Here is a 17689-nt window from a genome sequence, read left to right on the forward strand (position 1 = left end):
AATTATTGAATGCAGAGATGCCTGGAACTGGAGAAAGGCAGATGCTAAGCCTATATTCTAAAAAGAAGGTGGCAAGAGTGACCCAGGAAAATACAGACCAGAGTGTTAGTGGTCCATTGTGAGTAAGTCATGGAAACCCTGATTAATAATAAGATCATGAAGCATCTGGATTGAAACATCATCTTACAATTTAACCAGGGGAGGCCTTGCCAATCTAGTTCATTAGTTCTCTTTGAGTGTGTGACAAAGCAGCTGGACAGTGGTAAGGCAGTGGGTGAGGTGTACTTGGCTTCAATCAGCCCTTTTGCACACAACCTCTGGAAAGGCTGGTACTGAAAAGAAAGATCGTGAGAATCAGTGGAAACATTTTACAAGGGGTGTGTAATTAGCACACCGACAGATCCCAGAGAGCGGTGATACAGGGATTAGCATCGGATTGGAGAATATTACCAGTGGGGTCTTACAGAGATGTGTTTAGATCTCTTTCGTTTAATATCTATATAAATCATCTGGAACTGGGAGTCACAACATTTTCAGATGAGTAAAAGCTGGTGACGGTGACAGACTGCAAAGCTGAAAAGGATAAGCTACAGGATGATTTAAATATTGGGGAATTGGGCAGAGAGGCGTCAGATGTCATTCAATGTAGAGAAAGACAAAATGCATCACATGGAGACAAGAAATGCAGGAAGGAACAAATTATTCAATGAAAATAAATTATTCTCCACGGGAAATGCAAGAGTTCTGTGTGTCTAATTGCCAATAACTTGAAGCTATGGCAACGATGAGTAAAGCAAATCCGGCGTTGGGCTGTATTAAAAGTTCAATATTGAGCCGAGATAGCGAGGTACACCAGCAACTTTACAAATCATTGTTGCAACTGGGCTCAGACTGTTGTGTACAGCTCTGGACACCACAGGGTATTGCAGCTATTGAAAGGACAAGGAAGAGAGTGACCAGAATTACTGGAGGATGGAGGGATTGGATTGTGAGGAGCGCTTCTGTAAATTGAACTGGAAAAGAGAATGTCGAGAGGTGATATGTTTGCTGTTTTTAGGATTGTAAAGGGACCAGATTATGTAGAGCACGACACGTTATTTCACCTTGTCCAGGAAGTAGAACCAGAGGACACAGCCTGCGCTTGAAGGGAGTCAATTCAAACTCAATCTGCTGAAAAAGTATTTCAGTGAGTGAGTACACAATGTATGGGCAGGCTGCCTAGGGAGACGGTAGAAGCAGTTAGTGTCGATTCATTCAAATGCAAATTAAATAGATATAATCCTAGAATAACACTTGGGGACACAGTGTGTGAGTAATTAGAGACATGATATGTGGTAAGTGCAGTGTGATCGGGAGGAACAGGTGACTGTGGTCCTATCGTTCCTAAAGCTCTCCACCACTGGAGTTTTCCTCACCTCATGTCTGGGTCTGTTGTAGATTAATCGGTAGAGAATGATCACTATGACTGGGCAACAACTCCATTATCATTGTATCGGGTGATTACCAGGTTAAAAAGCGAACTAGACTGGAGTGTATAAACGATAGTGAAGATAATATTCTCAATTCATTTGATAACTTTCCTATTTGTCTGATTTTGGTGATTATTGTTTTGACCTTTACAAAGGGGGCACGTTCGTTAGATTAATTTTATTTTGTTTAATGGCACTGGGGGTGTCGTCCTAATTGGCCACTGATAAGAACAGAAAGTGACCTGGATTGCCGGTTTTTATTTTCCTCCGGCAATTCCTTTGTTCCTGTGTTTATGGATACAGGAGTGCGGCTGTGGGGTGGGTCCCAGTGAGTGGAGATCAATGCGTGGGGACAGTGCGTGCTAGCATTTCAGAGCATATCCGACCTTCAAGATCCAAACCATTCCGAGGAGGGACATTGGGTCCCTTCATTCAACAGTTAAGCTTGATATCCAATCACAGATCAGAGTTCGGACTCAACATGAATGTAGAAATACTCCAGGGCTCTCGGGGCTGGTGGGAATGTACCAGGCCTGAGTCAGCACCGACAAGACAACTGGAAACTAACTGAGAACGGGTTACAACACTGAATTGTGCGCTGATGCTGTGTTCCTCATACATTATTAATTTCACATTGGGGAAGGGTCTTAGAGTCAGTGACTGTGTATCTGGGAGGGGAGTCCGTGTCTGACACGGACAAGAAGTGCACAGCATGGAATATAAGTTACAATTGATGCTTACTTTACCATTTTCATCATTTAAATAATTTAACAATTGGACTCAGTGGATATTTCACCACATTCTTCTCTAAATTTACTCTGGGTCCCTGCATAAATAAACGGGTTGATGCAGGAACTCAAAAGCTGAAGCATAAATCCGCTTTCCTCCAGGAAAAATATTGATTTTTGAAATTGGAACCTGAGAAATAACTAACGCTCGCAATCCGGACATAGAGGAAAGTTATAAGAAACAACAACTATAACAGGATGAAACTGCCCGAGATACAGAAGAGTAAGACGATGGACTTTCTCCAGCTCTCCATCTCTGGGTCACTGATTCTCTCCATTGCTGTGGGCCCGGAGTCTCCCGCGAATTCTAATGGCCGTTAGAATGTGTCTGACGGTCAGAGCATTGAGCAGTAAAATCAAAATGAATGGGAGACACGGGGGTAAAATGGAGAGATCCCATTAATATGCGGCCCATACAGGTGAGGTATAAAATATTAGTTTTAAGCTGCAGAACCAGGGTACATCGTTCATTATATAGAAAGGCTCAAACACAAAGTACCAGGGGTTGTTTTAACACAGCTTAAGGCACAGACCATTCCTAGAACCACTGCCGCTGTTTTCTCGGTGCAATATTTTGTTTTCAGCTTCTGGCAACAGCTGGCTACATACCGATCAAAGGTGAAAGCCACCGTCACCCAGACAGAACAGTCACTGGCTACATAAGATATCACACAACTGAGACTACAGACATGCTCAAAAGCACTTGCCAGAAATGACACATGGCCATTTGCCAGTAGGAACTCACTTTCCCAAGCCGGAAAGCATGATCCGAGGCCCGCGTAAAGCGGCCGAATCCGACGTCATCGGACTTTCGACTTTGGTTAATGATTTCTCGAAATCAGTAAATGCACACGGCCATTTGCCGGGAGCAACTCACTTTCCCAGGCCGGAAATAAATATCTCCAATCCATCTTAGTATCACAGCTGTGATAATGACCAGGAGATCCGTCTCCGCCATGGACACCAGGTAGTAAGTAATACCTCTGGGGAGACCGCACCTTCCACGGGACAGGATCACAATCACTGCTGAATTAGCTGTAAAAGAGACAGACAGACAAGTCAGTGAATAATTGATTCAGAGAGAGAAAAAGAGAGAGCAGACAATACTGGAAATATTCACAGCTCAGGCAGCGTCTGAGAAGAGAGAACAGAGTTAGAGCTTCTGGTGGGTGACCTTCCGTTCCACCGGAGAAAGGCCCCTCCCACAATGCCGCGCTCCATCAGCACTGCATTGCGCTGTCAGGATAAACTATGTGCTAAGTACTGGACTGGACATTCAAAATACAACATTGTAACCCAAATATGAGAGATGTCATCAGTTCTGCGCCCTCACACAATGTGGAGTAAAGAATCAATTTAACACAGAGATGCCGGCCACAGTACAACATGCGGTACACAATCGAACTGCATGTACACCGTGATAACAATGTGATAATTCACCCACTGTGACAGTGTCAATAACACAATAGAACTCCACCTACACAGTGATAGCAGTATGATAATTCACCCACAGTGACAGTGTCAATAATACAATAGAACTCCACGTACACAGTGATAGCAGTATGATAATTCACCCACAGTGACAGTGTCAGTAGCACAATAGAACTCCATGTACACAGTGATAACAGTGTGATAATTAACCCGCAATAACAGTGTCAATAACAGTGTAGGAGGCAGAGGACAGAGAAATAAGTGTGGGAGAAAGATGGAGAATTAAAATGACGAGCGACCAGATGCTCAGGGCCACGTTGTTGGACTGACCGCAGAACTTCAGCAAAGCGATCACCCGATCTGTGTTTGGATTCCCCAATGTACAGGAGACTGCATCGAGACCAGCGGAAGCAGTATACTAAACTGAAAGAATTAGAAGTACATATATGTACGCAGTTATAATAGTGAGATAATGCCACTCACAGTGAAATACCAATAATACAATAGGAACTATATGTACACAGTTATAATAGTGTGATAATACCACTCACAGTGAAATATCAATAACACGTTAGGAAATATATGCACACAGTTAAAATAGTGTGATAATGCCACTCACAGTGAAATACCAATAACACAACAGGAATATATGTACACAGTTATAATAGTGTGATAATACCACTTACAATGAAATACCAATAATACAACAGGAAATATATGTGCACAGTTATAACAGTGTGATAATACCACTCACACTGAAATACCAATAACACAAAAAGAAATATAAGTACACAGTTATAATAGTGTGATAATACCACACAGTGAAATATCAATAACACAGGAGGAAACATATGTGCAAAGTTATAATAGTGGTAATAACACTCACAGAGAAATACCAATAAGACAGCAGGAAATATATGCAAACAGTTATAACAGTGTGCTAATGCCAGTCACAGTGAAATACCAATAACACAAGAGGAAACATATGTACAAAGTTATAATAGTGGTAATACCACTCACAGAGAAATACCAATAAGACAACAGGAAATATATGGATGCAGTTATAACAGTGTGATAATACCACTCAGTAAAATAACAATAACACAATTGGAAATATATGTACACAGATATCATAGTGTGAAAATAGCACTCACAATGAAATACCAACAACACAAAAGGAAATATATGTACACAGTTATATTAGTGTGATAAAAGCACTCACAGTGAAATACCAATAACACAACAGGAAATATATGTACACAGTTAGGATAGCGAGATAATACCATTCAGAGTGAAATACCAGTAACACTTAGGAAATATAAGTACATAGTTATTATAGTGTGATAATATCACTCACAGTGAAATAACAATAACACAATAGGAAATATTTATACACTGTTATAGGGCCAGAAATTCGTGACCAAATGCGTGAGTACGGTCTGGGTACTCATGCATCTGGCCATTGGAAATACCGGCGTTCAGCATGCACAGTGCATGCGGGGAACGCCGGCATTTCCAGACCTCAGAATGAAGGGGTTCATAGGCACAGCGCGTGCGACTGCACAGGCAGCGCTTGCGCAGTGAACTTCATTGATTTCATTCATGGATTCAGTGAGGGTAAGTCCTTACAAGTTACATTTGAAAAAAGCATGTGTAAAGTTGTTCCAAGGCTGCGGAGGAAGATATATTTTATCGTGGAGCTTCTGAAAGGCAATATTTTTGTTTGGGAAAGGGAGGAAAGTTATTTTAAGAAATTTTAAGTAAGTTTTAAAGTTTAAATTTTTTTTTTTAAACGAGTTTTCAGAACGGTAGGTAGAAGGAGCAATTGTGGCTGTTTGAATTGAATGTGAAAATGAGTGTTCTAAAATGAGTAATGTAACATTTCCAGCACTTTTAAGAAAGAAACTTTTCATCAGTAATAAGTAATTATGTATGTATGTCCGCATATATTCCTTTACGTATATGTATGTATGTTTTATATTCCTTTACTTATGTGTATGAATGTATGTTTTTAATTGTGATTTTCCAATAAGTTACTTTCTCTGAAAGTCATAATTAAATAATACATTCATACACATAAGTAAAGGAATATATACATAACACGCAAAGGAATATATACAGACATACATAGTTTCAGAAGCTCCACGATAAGAAATATCTTCCTCCGCAGCCTCTGGAGCAACTGTACCCATGCTTTTTTCATGTGGAAGTTGTAAGGACTTGACCTCACTGAAAGCATGAATGAAAGCGGCGAATTTTACTGCGCACGCGCTGCCTGTGCAGTCGGACGCGTTCTGCCTCAGAACCCCTTCGTTCAGAGGACAGGAAATGCCGGTTTTCCCCACATGCACTGTGCATGCTGAAAACCGGCATTTCCTCTGGCCAGACGCGTAAGTACCCCGACCGTACTCGCGCATTTGGAAGGGAATTACTGGGCCAACATTTTACATGTCAATAAAATGAAAAATTTAACAATTGCATGATTTGCCCCCTCGCATCTGTGACTGAGGGTCCAAGGAGGTGCATTGCGCAAGAGGTCATCTTCGTACGTATCCTCACACTGTTCCCTTTTGGGAACTGTATGAAGTGGTGGAAGGATTTATGGCCGTGATTAACGCTCATTCCGTGACCATAACCATCTTTGAACCAGCCATTAGGGTGGTTAGACCTATGGCGTGAGTGTTTTACGGGCTCCTACAACCCATCTGAAGGGGGGGGCCACCCACACCCACAGACGCAAGTATCCCGCTGGATGTCCACCCAGAATTTATAGTTGGAGCTCCGACTCCACTTGCCGGGACTGTCTGGAGTTGGGTTCGAAACCTTACTCCTTCTGGCCCAGCGGCGGGGATGCTTACTGCTACGCAAAAGGCCCACTCCGCACAAAAGGTGACACCCATACGTTTCCTGTGCCTTTTCCCTCCCCGTGACTGGAGCCCTATGCTGCCACTTGAAAGACCAAGCTATCATCTACCCTTTTTGCGGCGCCTTTGACTTCTCATTACCAATGATGAGCAGGCGCTGCGCCTCCACCTCCTTGAGGAGATTGCTGAGGTCATCATCAGTTCAATTGTGAGTTCTTTTAATGCCGTGAATTGTGCTCATTCCAGCCATTTCACGTTGCTAATCGGATTGGGCCCTTGGCATAGCGGTAGGATCCCCGCCGCTGGGCCAGATTAGGGTAGGGTTTGGAACCCCGCTCCAGACAGTCCCGGCAAGTGGAGTCGGAGCTCCGGCTCTAAATTCTGGGTTGACATCCAGTGGGATATTTGTGTCCGTGGGTGTGGGTGGCCCCCCCTCCTTGTATAGCTTGTGGGAGCCCGTAAAACCCTCCCGCCATAGGACTAACCGCACTAATGACTGGTTCAAAGATGGTTACGGTCACGGAGTGAGCGTTAATCATGGCCATAAATCCTTCCACCACTTCATACAGTTCCCCAAAGGGAACAGTGTGAAGACAAGTATGACGACGACATTGCTAAATAAATAAATGGAATTAAAAAAAATCTTTTAGGGCTTTTAAAAGTCTTTAAATTGCTTTAATTCTGTTTAAAACTACTTCAGATTCTTTAAAATAATGTAAACGTTTTTAAAAGTTTATAAAAGTTACCAAAAGCTTCAAAAAACTTTCAAATACCTATTTAAACTGCTGCATTGCATGTAAAAATGCTTAGCAGCTTGGCAGAAACATTGGGGGCGTGTCCTCTTAAACTGAGACCTCAAGGGGCGTGTCTCAGTTGCACAGCACGCTCCAGGCTTCGCGCTGGCTGCACTCCTGGGCGGCGTGACGTCAAACGCTGCACAGGATTCTTCAGATTCAAAATAGAATTCCAGGCGTCCCTGGAGGTGATCGGCAGGCGCGTCGGGTAAGTGCAAATCGGGACTTTGCACGCGCGGCAAGCCCCGTTCAAGAATTTCTGGTCCATTATAATTTGTAAATCCACTCACAGTGAAATGCCAATAACACAACAGGAAATATCTACATCTTATCTATATATAAAAGCAGTACCTCTGTCCTTCTGTCTGTCTGTCTGTCCGGCTATACACTCTCAAGTTAAAGAGCGTACCTACACGTGCGCTACATCAAAAGAAAGCTTACGATTCCAGAACGGTCATAAGCATATTTACTTTTTGGTCGGACAATAATTGCGCCAACAGTATCCAAAAAACGTTCAAAATTCCGCTCATTATCCACTCATTATTCAAAATTCCGCTCATTATCCGCTCATTAGCATCGAGTGACGTGAAGGTCGACCAATCGTACAGTCGAGCGACCCGACGGTCGACCAATTGCTGCGTCATGGCAGTGGGTTCATTGCATGTGCGGGCGGGCCATCCTACAGTTGAGTGACGTGACGATTGACCAAACCTACAGTTCAGCGACCTGATGGTTGACCAATTGGTGTGTCACATTGCGTGTGTAGGCGGGCCAAATCGTTCTGACCCGAGCTGAGCTGCCGCCGTCTTGTTTCCTCCCTTGATTTTTTTTGCCCAGTTTGTCTGTGTCTGGAGGGCATTTTATCCAACACAAATTTGGTACTTAGGAGCCCAACTAGCTCATTATATCATTTGTGTGTAATAAATGAGTCCATTATCTGTTTGATTTCTCCAGATCTGCTGCCTGCAGGCCTCAGGCCTTGAAGCCGGGGCCTCTCCTTGCCAGCCACGCCCGAGCTACGCACCGGCCGTCCCACTGGGCCCGATTCCGAAAAAGCAGCCAGCCATCTTGGTAAAGGTGTAGAATTCGCTAAAATCCATGAAGTACAGTATACGGGTAGGGTCCCTGAAGTGGCCACATTGTGAGAACACAGAATGGAGTTGGCAGTTCTCATGGCCCAGTTCAAAAGGGCACACACACAGTGCCTAACAGCAGTCTGAGTCATCATCGATTAGAAGGATCCAGAACATTACTGTTCTTGATATTGTAATGTGGTTACAGCAGTAAACAAAACTATTAGCACCTGGAGGTGCGCCACTCCCTGGCAGAACGGTAACCGATCTCAGAAACTGCTGAGCACACACAAATGGAGGGACACTAAACGGATTCCCATCATGGCAAAGCGGTAACCGATCTCAGAAACTACTGAGCACACACAAACGAAGCGATACTAATCGGATTCCCATTAGTTCGATTTGCAAGCAGTTATAATTAATGTGCTTGCTTTTGTTAAAGCAGCCTTAACAAAGGAAAACGGTTGATTCGGCGCCAAGATTAGGGCCAGAAACGAGTATAACCGTTCAGGTAAATCGTCAGAAAGTCAGTCTAAGATTCGACCAGATTAAGGAAGACTCCTCCGGAGACGATTCACACCATGAAGCCCAAGTCCAGTTACCATCAAGAGTTCGAGGACCGTGCAGAACAGAAAACGGCTCGAGGATTTCGGAGGACTTCCAAAGTTTGTACAGGAGAGCGAGTCCAGGAGCCGGTCCCATAAGGAAGATCGGAGGTCCCGGACGACACCAAATAACAGGGTCCAGGAGCCGGTCCCATAAGGAAGATCGGAAATTCCAGACGTAACAAGAAGTACCAAGGTCCAGAAGGGTTTTGAAATTCTGGTGAGCATAAAGGCCCAATTCTTCCTAACTGACATAATTGAGGTATATTCGGTAACGGGAGGGTTTGTAACGTTAAGGGTATTTGTAAGTCAGGAGTGTGATTTATCCCTCGATGTGTCCGTGCACTTCCCTCACCCCCGCTTTTAGCTTGTCGCTATTTTAGACAAGTTTATATGGTTTAAAGTTATTTTTCTCAGTGTACAATTTAGCCCTCTGTGAGAAACGTTATTTTTCGTCTGCATTTATTCTTGCCATTTTTCTCTGTGTACATTCTCTTTCAAAAATAAAGATTGTTTTGATTTAAAACTCAATCTGTCTCATCTGACCATTTGTCTTCCGAGTCACGAGTTGGGCCAACACACAAAGGTTGTCTGGCAATAAGCCCAGTGTCTAGAACGGTGAGGGGGGAGCGCTTCGAAACCGCTCACGAGTAGTGCAAAAATCAAAACCGATTTAGCACACCATAAGCTCGTTAAAACGACCCCGTACAGAAAGGCGACCACGGCAGGACACTGGCTACAGAAACCTTGTGTGGTGGACAAAGACTCGGGTGAGACAGATGTGATGGAAGATAAGTTAGCTTCCTACATGTGTGGGAAAGTCAATGTAGCGAAAAAATGGGTGTATGACATGTTAGGAGCCGACCGTCCCCTAAAGGCAGCCGCCCAGTGGATGGCTAGTAAAGAGCACCACAAGGGCATTGAGAAAGCGGTATGGCTCATGTGTTATAAAAAGCAGGTTCTGGTACTGGACCACACGGTGGCCAGTAAAGAATCTAAGATTAGACATTTGTTCCAAGAGCTGCAGGAAAAGGTTGCAGCAGAAGGGAAAGTGCTAGTGGCCCTGGAGGCAATAAGCCAAGAGAGGGCAGCGATGGTCCGGGATCATCGGGGGAAAGTAGAGAACATGGAAAGCCAGGCCACTGAAGTACAGCGTGAGCACCAAGCCAGGGTAGAAAGACTAAACGGCAAGATAGCTGAGTTAGAGGGGCGTGCTAGTTTTAGGGTAGAACATGTTGAGTACCAAGCAAGGGAATCTAGGGAAAGAGAAAGGAAGTTAAAGGTGGAAGTTAGCTGTCTCACGGGGGCTCTTAAGGCACAGGAGGAGGAAGTAGCCGAGGTAAAAGCAGCTTATAAGGTGGCTTGCGCTCAGGGGTTTGAGGAAGCAGACCACGGCCCCTGTAGGCAGGAAATTGAAAGCCTATGAATGGAGTTGGCCAAAGCAAAGGGGATGATATGTCTCATTAGCCCAAAAATCGGCCAGGCCGAATTTAACGGCAACCCAGTCAGTGCAGTCCCGCAGGCAGCCCCTAGAACTAAACGGGTTAGGGAACCTGAGGTTGCACAGCCACCACCCCTAGCCCCTAGATTTCCAGAGGTCTGGGAACAGGAGCAGGTGGGGGATGAAGAACCCCAGGTACACCAGGCTAGCCCAAGAGAGAGTCAGGGACTGGGACCGGTGTACCCCGTTATACAGCGGAGGTACGGACCACCCGGTAACGACGGGGAAACTGGGGACATCCAGAACCAATTCCAGATTCCACACCGTACGCAACAATTGCCTTCCATGGTGAGCTACATCCCCAAGCTCACCATGAGGGGGGACCCTTCCCTGCACTTTAGGGAGATAGAGCAGGTGGCCTGTGTGAATGACTGCGACGATGCAGAAAAGGCCAAAATGATGCTGGTCTCCCTGGGTAGCGATCTCCTCCAGACGCTACCCGATGAGTGTAAGACGGTTCAGGAGAATTATGGCAAGCTCAAGGAAGAGATCCTGGAGGCCATGGGGATGAACGAGGCGAGTCCGTTCTCCTGGGTAGAGAGTACAGTCCAGCTCCGCGGGAAATTCCCGCAGGCATTCGCGGACAGGCTGTGGCCAGTCTATCAGGGTGCGTGCCCGGGAATGCTGGCGCGAGCGCGCCTGAACGGGGAACAGTTAGTTCACTGGCTAAGGTGCCTTATGAACAACTCACTGCCCCGCGTTCGAATGCAGGCAATGGCCTGGTTCGACCCCCGAAACCCTCTGACCACGGAGGCGACGGTAATCCGCCAACTCACTGTCACCTTTAGAAACGGGAGGGATAGTGAGACACCCCAGCAAAAAGGGGAGGTTTGTGAGGTCAGGCCTGGTGACCAGCCCCGTAAAGAGTGGCGCCAGGAAGGGAGCCGTCCCAACCAAAGCAGGCAAATGTGCTACGCTTGCGGGAAGGAGGGGCATTGGCGCAGGGACTGTAAGAATTGCTGGAAGGACGCAAGGGAAAAGGTTCCCACAGCCCCAGTCCAAAAGGCAGAGACAGAAATTGCTCCCGCTGGGATCGAGTCATTTTTAGAGGCCATGCGGTCTCTTCTGACTGGCCAGGGAAGTACAGCTGCTGTAGTTCCCTCCCCCACCTCTGCTCCCCCCACAATGACAAGAGCCAGCACAGCCTGCCGACCTGTGTCCCCCAGAAAGACATGCACAGGAAAAGACCTCCAGTAAAATGGAGGAATGCCTGCGGTGCCAGGTTGCGGAGGCTAGGTTAGTTGAGCAGGCTTTAAGGGAGGATAACGCTAGGTTAACAGCGAGGGCTGGCAGTTTAGAGGGTCAGCTAAAGGTTTGTAAACTGGTTCATGAAGATTTTCAGCCACCAGCAGCGGGTGGTAAGGGGATACCTGCCCCAGTACAGGAGGGGGTAGGGAAGAGGAGATAAAACTAGATTACTGGCAAGCTGCCAGGTATATTAAATAGTGCAAGCTGTTTAAGCCAGAGGCAGGGAAACAGACAGCAGGGGCTGAGAAGGCCAGTAAAGAGTTAAATGCTGTAGGGGAGCTGCAGCCACAGGTCACACAGGCTGGACGTGCAGCCTGCGTGAGGGGAGGAGTGGTCCTATCTAAACGGGAGACTCCGCCATTGTTCTGGGACCCAGGAGGGGAGGAGCTGGAGGTCTTAGGTCCTGTCCCTGGTTACCCAGAAGGGGAGGAGCCGGAGGTCCCAGGCCCTGTCCCCGATCACCCAGAAGGGGAGGAGCCGGAGGTCCCAGGTCCTGTCCCTGGTCATAATGAAACTGAGTCGGAGGATGAAGGTCCCGCTCCCGACTGCGGTGAAGGGGACGAGCCTGAGATTTTAGGTCTTGCCCCTCAGTGGAGTATTGAAAAGCTCTGGTCGCCGGTTACTGTAAAAAGATACCCTCGTAAGAAAGCTGCGGGAAATTTAAACAGTCCACAGCCAGCAGCCACAGGCTGCCAGGAATAGCAGCTGAGACTGATGTGGGAATGCTGCAGGGGGAGGCCTGCGACAGTCCCCGCAGATTATAAGCTGGCCGTCCGCAGACGGGCGGCAGATGCACATAGATAGATATAGTTTTGGAGATTAAGGTTTAGTTATTGTTATTTTAGAATGAATGTATAAGGTATTCCATTGGATTATTTTGAACATTGGATGGTTTTGTATTATTGAAATAAGATTATGTTGCGAATCTGAGCGAGTCTGTACATTGTTTGAATGTTTTCTCCGATAGGAGATGTTTACTCAAACTTTGTTGTTCGGAATGAGGAAAGTGCGGGCGAGGTACACTCCTTAGCAAGGTAAATTACGGGGAAGGTCAGTTGGGGAGGGAACGGATTTGTGCTCAAACAAAGACATTTTATGATACAAAGACGATTGAAGATGCTCATTGTATCACAGGGGGGACAGTAGGATTCGCAAAAATCCATGAAATACAGTATACGGGTAGGGCCACTGAAGTGGCCACATTGTGAGAACACAGAATGTAGTTGGCAGTTCTCATGGCCCAGTTCAAAAGGACACACACACAGTACCGAACAGCAGTCTGAGTCATCATCGATTAGAAGAATCCAGAACCTTACTGTTTTTGATATTGTAATGTGGTTACAGCAGTAAACAAAACTATTAGCACCTGGAGGTGCGCTAATCGCTGGCAGAACGGTAACCGATCTCAGAAACCGCTGAGCAAACACAAACGGAGGGACACTAAACGGATTGCCATGATGGCAAAGTGGTAACCGATCTCAGAAACTGCTGAGCACACACAAACGAAGGGACACTAATCGGATTCCCATTAGTTCAATTTGCGAGCAGTTAAAATTAATGCGCTTACTTTTGTAAAAGCAACCTTAGCAAATGAAAACGGTTGATTTGGCGCCACGATTAGGGCCAGAAAAGAGTATAACCGTTCAGGTAAATCGTCAGCAAGTCAGTCTAAGATTCGACCAGAGTAAGGAAGACTCCTCCGGACACGGTTCACACCATGAAGCCCAAGTCCAGTTACCATCAGGAGTTCGAGGACCGTGCAGAACAGAAAACGGCTCGAGGATTTCGGAGGACTTCCAAAGTTTGTACAGGAGAGCGAGTCCAGGAGCCGGTCCCATAAGGAAGGTCGGAGGTCCCAGACGACACCAAGTAACAGGGTCCAGGAGCCGGTCCCATAAGCAAGATCGGAAATTCCAGACGTAATAAGAAGTACCAAGGTCCAGAAGGGTTTTGAAATTCTGGTGAGCATAAAGGCCCAACTCTACCTAACTGACATAATTGAGGTATATTCAGTAACGGGAGGGTTTGTAACGTTAAGAGTATTTGTAAGTCAGGAGTGTGATTTATCCCTCGATGTGTCTGTGCGCTTCCCTCACCCCTGCTTTTAGCTTATCGCTATTTTAGAACTGTTCATATGCTTTAAAGTTATTTTTCTCAGTGTATAATTTAGTGCTCTGTGAGAAACGTTATTTTTCGTCTGCATTTATTCTTGCCATTTTTCTCTGTGTACATTCTCTTTCAAAAATAAAGATCGTTTTGATTTAAAACTCAATCTGTCTCATCTGACCATTTGTCTTCCGAGTCACGAGTTGGGCCAACACACAAACGTTGTCTGGCAATAAGCCCAGTGACTAGAACCGTGAGGGGGGAGCGCTTTGAAACCGCTCACGAGCAGTGCGAAAATCAAAACCGATTTAGCACACCATAAGCTCGTTAAAACGATCCCTTACAAAGGCCGGCCGGGTGACCAGCTGGGCTCACTGCAAGCTGCTCGCGCTTCATTCGCGCTCGCGCTACACGGCGCATGCGCACCTCCACACAGGGACCATAAAGCGTGGGCAGAGGGAAGTGAGCAAGTTAGCGGGGGGTTCCGGCCTCGGGAGGGGAGGGGGAGGGGGTAGCGGGAAGGGGGAGCGGAGGGGGTTACCTCGGCAACCGGGCTCGGCCAGCCGCAAACGGCCGTCTCAAGCCGCTCAGGCCCAGGCCCGGTCCCGGAGATCTGGAGGGCGGAGAGGGGAGGAGGGTTAACCCGGCAACCGGGCCTGGCCAGCCACAATCGGCCGTCTCAAGCTGCCTCAGGCCCGGCCTGGGGAGGGGGTGGCGGGGCTCGGGAAGGGGAGGGGGGTCGTGGGGGGCGGGGCTCAGGCTGACGGGGTGCTGCGCTCGGCTGGGCCATGTCAGTGCGTGGGGCGGCAAGGAGCTCCGCGGAGTCATTGCTGGCGCTGGCCTCGGCTGCTTTGTGGCCTGCAGCCGAACGGCGGCTCCGGAGCTCGGCTTGACTGGGGCAATGCGCTAGGCTGGGGCATGTCAGTGCGGGTGCCCCAGACCCCGGGGCCCAGCCTTCTCCAACAGCTGCAGGCAGCGCAACTCTCAACACTGGCAGAGTGGGAGAGAGTCTGCTGGCAACCACCTCCCTTTCTTCCCCCCTCCCCTTCTCCACCCTTCTCCCCACCTTCTTTCCCCTTCCCCGCCCTCCGCTTCCCCTCCCTCCCCATTCCCCCCTCCCCTTTCCCCCCTCCCACTTGCGCTTTCCACCCGTCCACACGCTCCCCCTTACCCTTCCCCTTCCCCCACCCTCTCCCCCCTTACCCCCTCCCCCTCCCCCCTTCCCCCTCTACCTCCCCACTTCCACCCCTCCCCCTCCTACTTCCCCCTCCAGCTCACCCCTTCCACCCCTCCCCTTCCCCGCACTGCGCTCTCCCTCCACCTCCCCCCTCCACCTCCACCCAACCCCCTCCCTCCCCGCTCCCCCCTCCCCCCAGTCGCTCTCTCTCTTCCCCCAATTCGCTCTCTCTCTTCCCCCCAGTTGCTCTCTCTCTTCCCCCCTGTCGATCTCCCTCTTCCCCTCAGTCGCTCTCCCTCTTCCCCCCAGTCGCTCTCTCTCTTCCCCCCAGTCGCTCTCTCTCTTCCCCCCAGTCGCTCTCTCTCTTCCCCCCGTCGCTCTCTCTCTTCCCTCCAGTCGCTTTCTGTCTTCCCCCAAATCGCTCTCTCTCTTCCCCCAGTCGCTCTACCTGTTTCCCCCAGTTGCTCTCTCTCTTCCCCCCAGTCGCTCTCTCTCTTCCCCCCAGTCGCTCTCTCTCTTCCCCCAGTCGCTCTCTCTCTTCCCCAGTTGCTTTCTCTGTTTCCCCCAGTCGCTCTCTCTCTTCCCGCCAGTCGATCTCCCTCTTCCCCTCAGTTGCTTTCCCTCTTCACCCCTGTCGCTCTCTCTCTTCCCCCCAGTCGATCTCACTCTTCCCCTCAGTCGCTCTCCCTCGTCCCCCCAGTCGCTCTCTCTCTTCCCCCCAGTCGCTCTCTCTGTTTCCACCATTCGCTCTGTCTCTTGCTCCAGTCGCTCTCTCTTTTCCCCCCAGCCGCACCCTCTCTTCCCCCCAGTCGCTCTCTCTCTTCCCCCAGTTGCTTTCTCTGTTTCCCCCAGTCGCTCTCTCTCTTCCCCCGAGTCGATCTCCCTCTTCCCCTCAGTCGCTCTCCCTCTTCACCCCTGTCGCTCTCTCTCTTCCCCCCAGTCGATCTCCCTCTTCCCCTCAGTCGCTCTCCCTCTTCACCCCAGTCGCTCTCTCTCTTCCCCCCAGTCGCTCTCTCTCTTCCCCCCAGTCGCTCTCTCTCTTCCCACCAGTCGCTCTCTCTCTTCCCTCCAGTCTCTCTCTCTCTTCCCCCAAATCGCTCTCTCTCTTCCCCCAGTCGCTCTCTCTGTTTCCCCCAGTTGCTCTCTCTCTTCCCCCCAGTCGCTCTCTCTCTTCCCCCCAGTCACTCTCTCTCTTCCCCCCAGTTGCACTCTCTCTTCCCACCATTCGCTCTATCTCTTCCCCCCAGTCGCTCTCTCTCTTCCCCCCAGTCACTCCCTCTCTTCCCCCCAGTTGCTCTCTCTCTTCCCCAGTTGCTTTCTCTGTTTACCTCCGTCGCTCTCTCTCTTCCCCCCCGTCGCTCTCTCTCTTCCCCCCAGTCCCTCTCTCTCTTCCCTCGTCGCTCTCTCTCTTCCCCCAGTCGCTTTCTCTCTTCCCCCCAATCACTCTCTCTCTTCCCCCCAGTCACTCTCTCTTCCCCCCAGTCGCTCTCTCTCTTCCCCCCAGTCGCTCTCTCTCTTCCCCCAAGTCGCTCTCTCTCTTCCCCCAGTTGCTCTCTCTCGTCCCCCCTGTCGCTCTCTCTCTTCCCCCCAGTCGCTCTCTCTCTTCCCCCCAGTCGCTCTCTCTCTCTCTTCCAACAACAACATGCCCTCGAAAAAGCCTCGGCACCGCCGGGCACTCCAGCCAGTATATATATATATAAAAAGGTCTGTCTCTCTTTCCGTCTGTCTTTCCGTCTTTCCTTCTTTCTGTCTTTCTGGCTATGCAATCAAAAGTTATGGAGCGTACCTGCACATATGTTATATCAAAAGAAAGCTTATTATTAGGGGACTCTCATACGCATATTTACTTTTTGGTCAGGCAAAAGGTTTTCGGACAGTATACAATAAGCCTTCAAAAATCCTCCAAAATCCTCTCATTACCGGTTGACCAATCGTACCTCTTATTAGCGTTGAGTGAAGTGCTGCTTGACCAATCCTACAGTTCAGTGACCTGATGGTTGAACAATCGGTGTGTCATGGGTGCGACCTAATTCTACAGGCTCCCTAAAGTTCACCGCCATTTTTATCATCCCCACAGAGACAGCACCAGCCAAACAAACCCCCACATTGCGACTCCGGGAGCGGCAGGTGAGTTTACACACAGTGGGCGAGTCATCCGCAGTGGCCGCCCTTCAACCGCACCACCCGCTGGGGAACTCAGCTCGGGTCCGTCTCGCCCCGAGAGCATGGCCGGGCCTCAAGCGCTAGGCCCGAGACACGCAACAGGCGGGCGAGCTGCAGCTGCCAGCCGTCAACCGCGCGATCCCCTGGGGAGCTCAACTTGTGTCCATCTCCGCCCGAGAAGCCGGCCGGCCCTCAACCAGTAGGCCCCGCACTGCCGGTATCACAGCGGCACCAGGCCTGATGCACTACGCAGGGAGACGGGAGGGAGGGACAGAGAGGGGGGAGGTACGGGAGGGAGGGAGAGGAGAGGAGAGGGGGAGAGGGAGGGAGAGAGAGAGGGGACAGACATGGGCAGGGAGACCGCATGGCCCCAAATTGCCCTGGCAACGCTGGGCACCCCCTGCTAGTATCTATATATATAAAGCGGTCGATCTGTCTGTCTGTCTGTCCTTCCATCTGTCTGTCTGTCC

Source organism: Somniosus microcephalus, chromosome 4 (genome assembly GCF_052327205.1).
Source record: "Somniosus microcephalus isolate GS21.2 chromosome 4, FLI_Smic_1.0, whole genome shotgun sequence".
NCBI classification, from domain to species: Eukaryota; Metazoa; Chordata; class Chondrichthyes; order Squaliformes; family Somniosidae; genus Somniosus; species Somniosus microcephalus.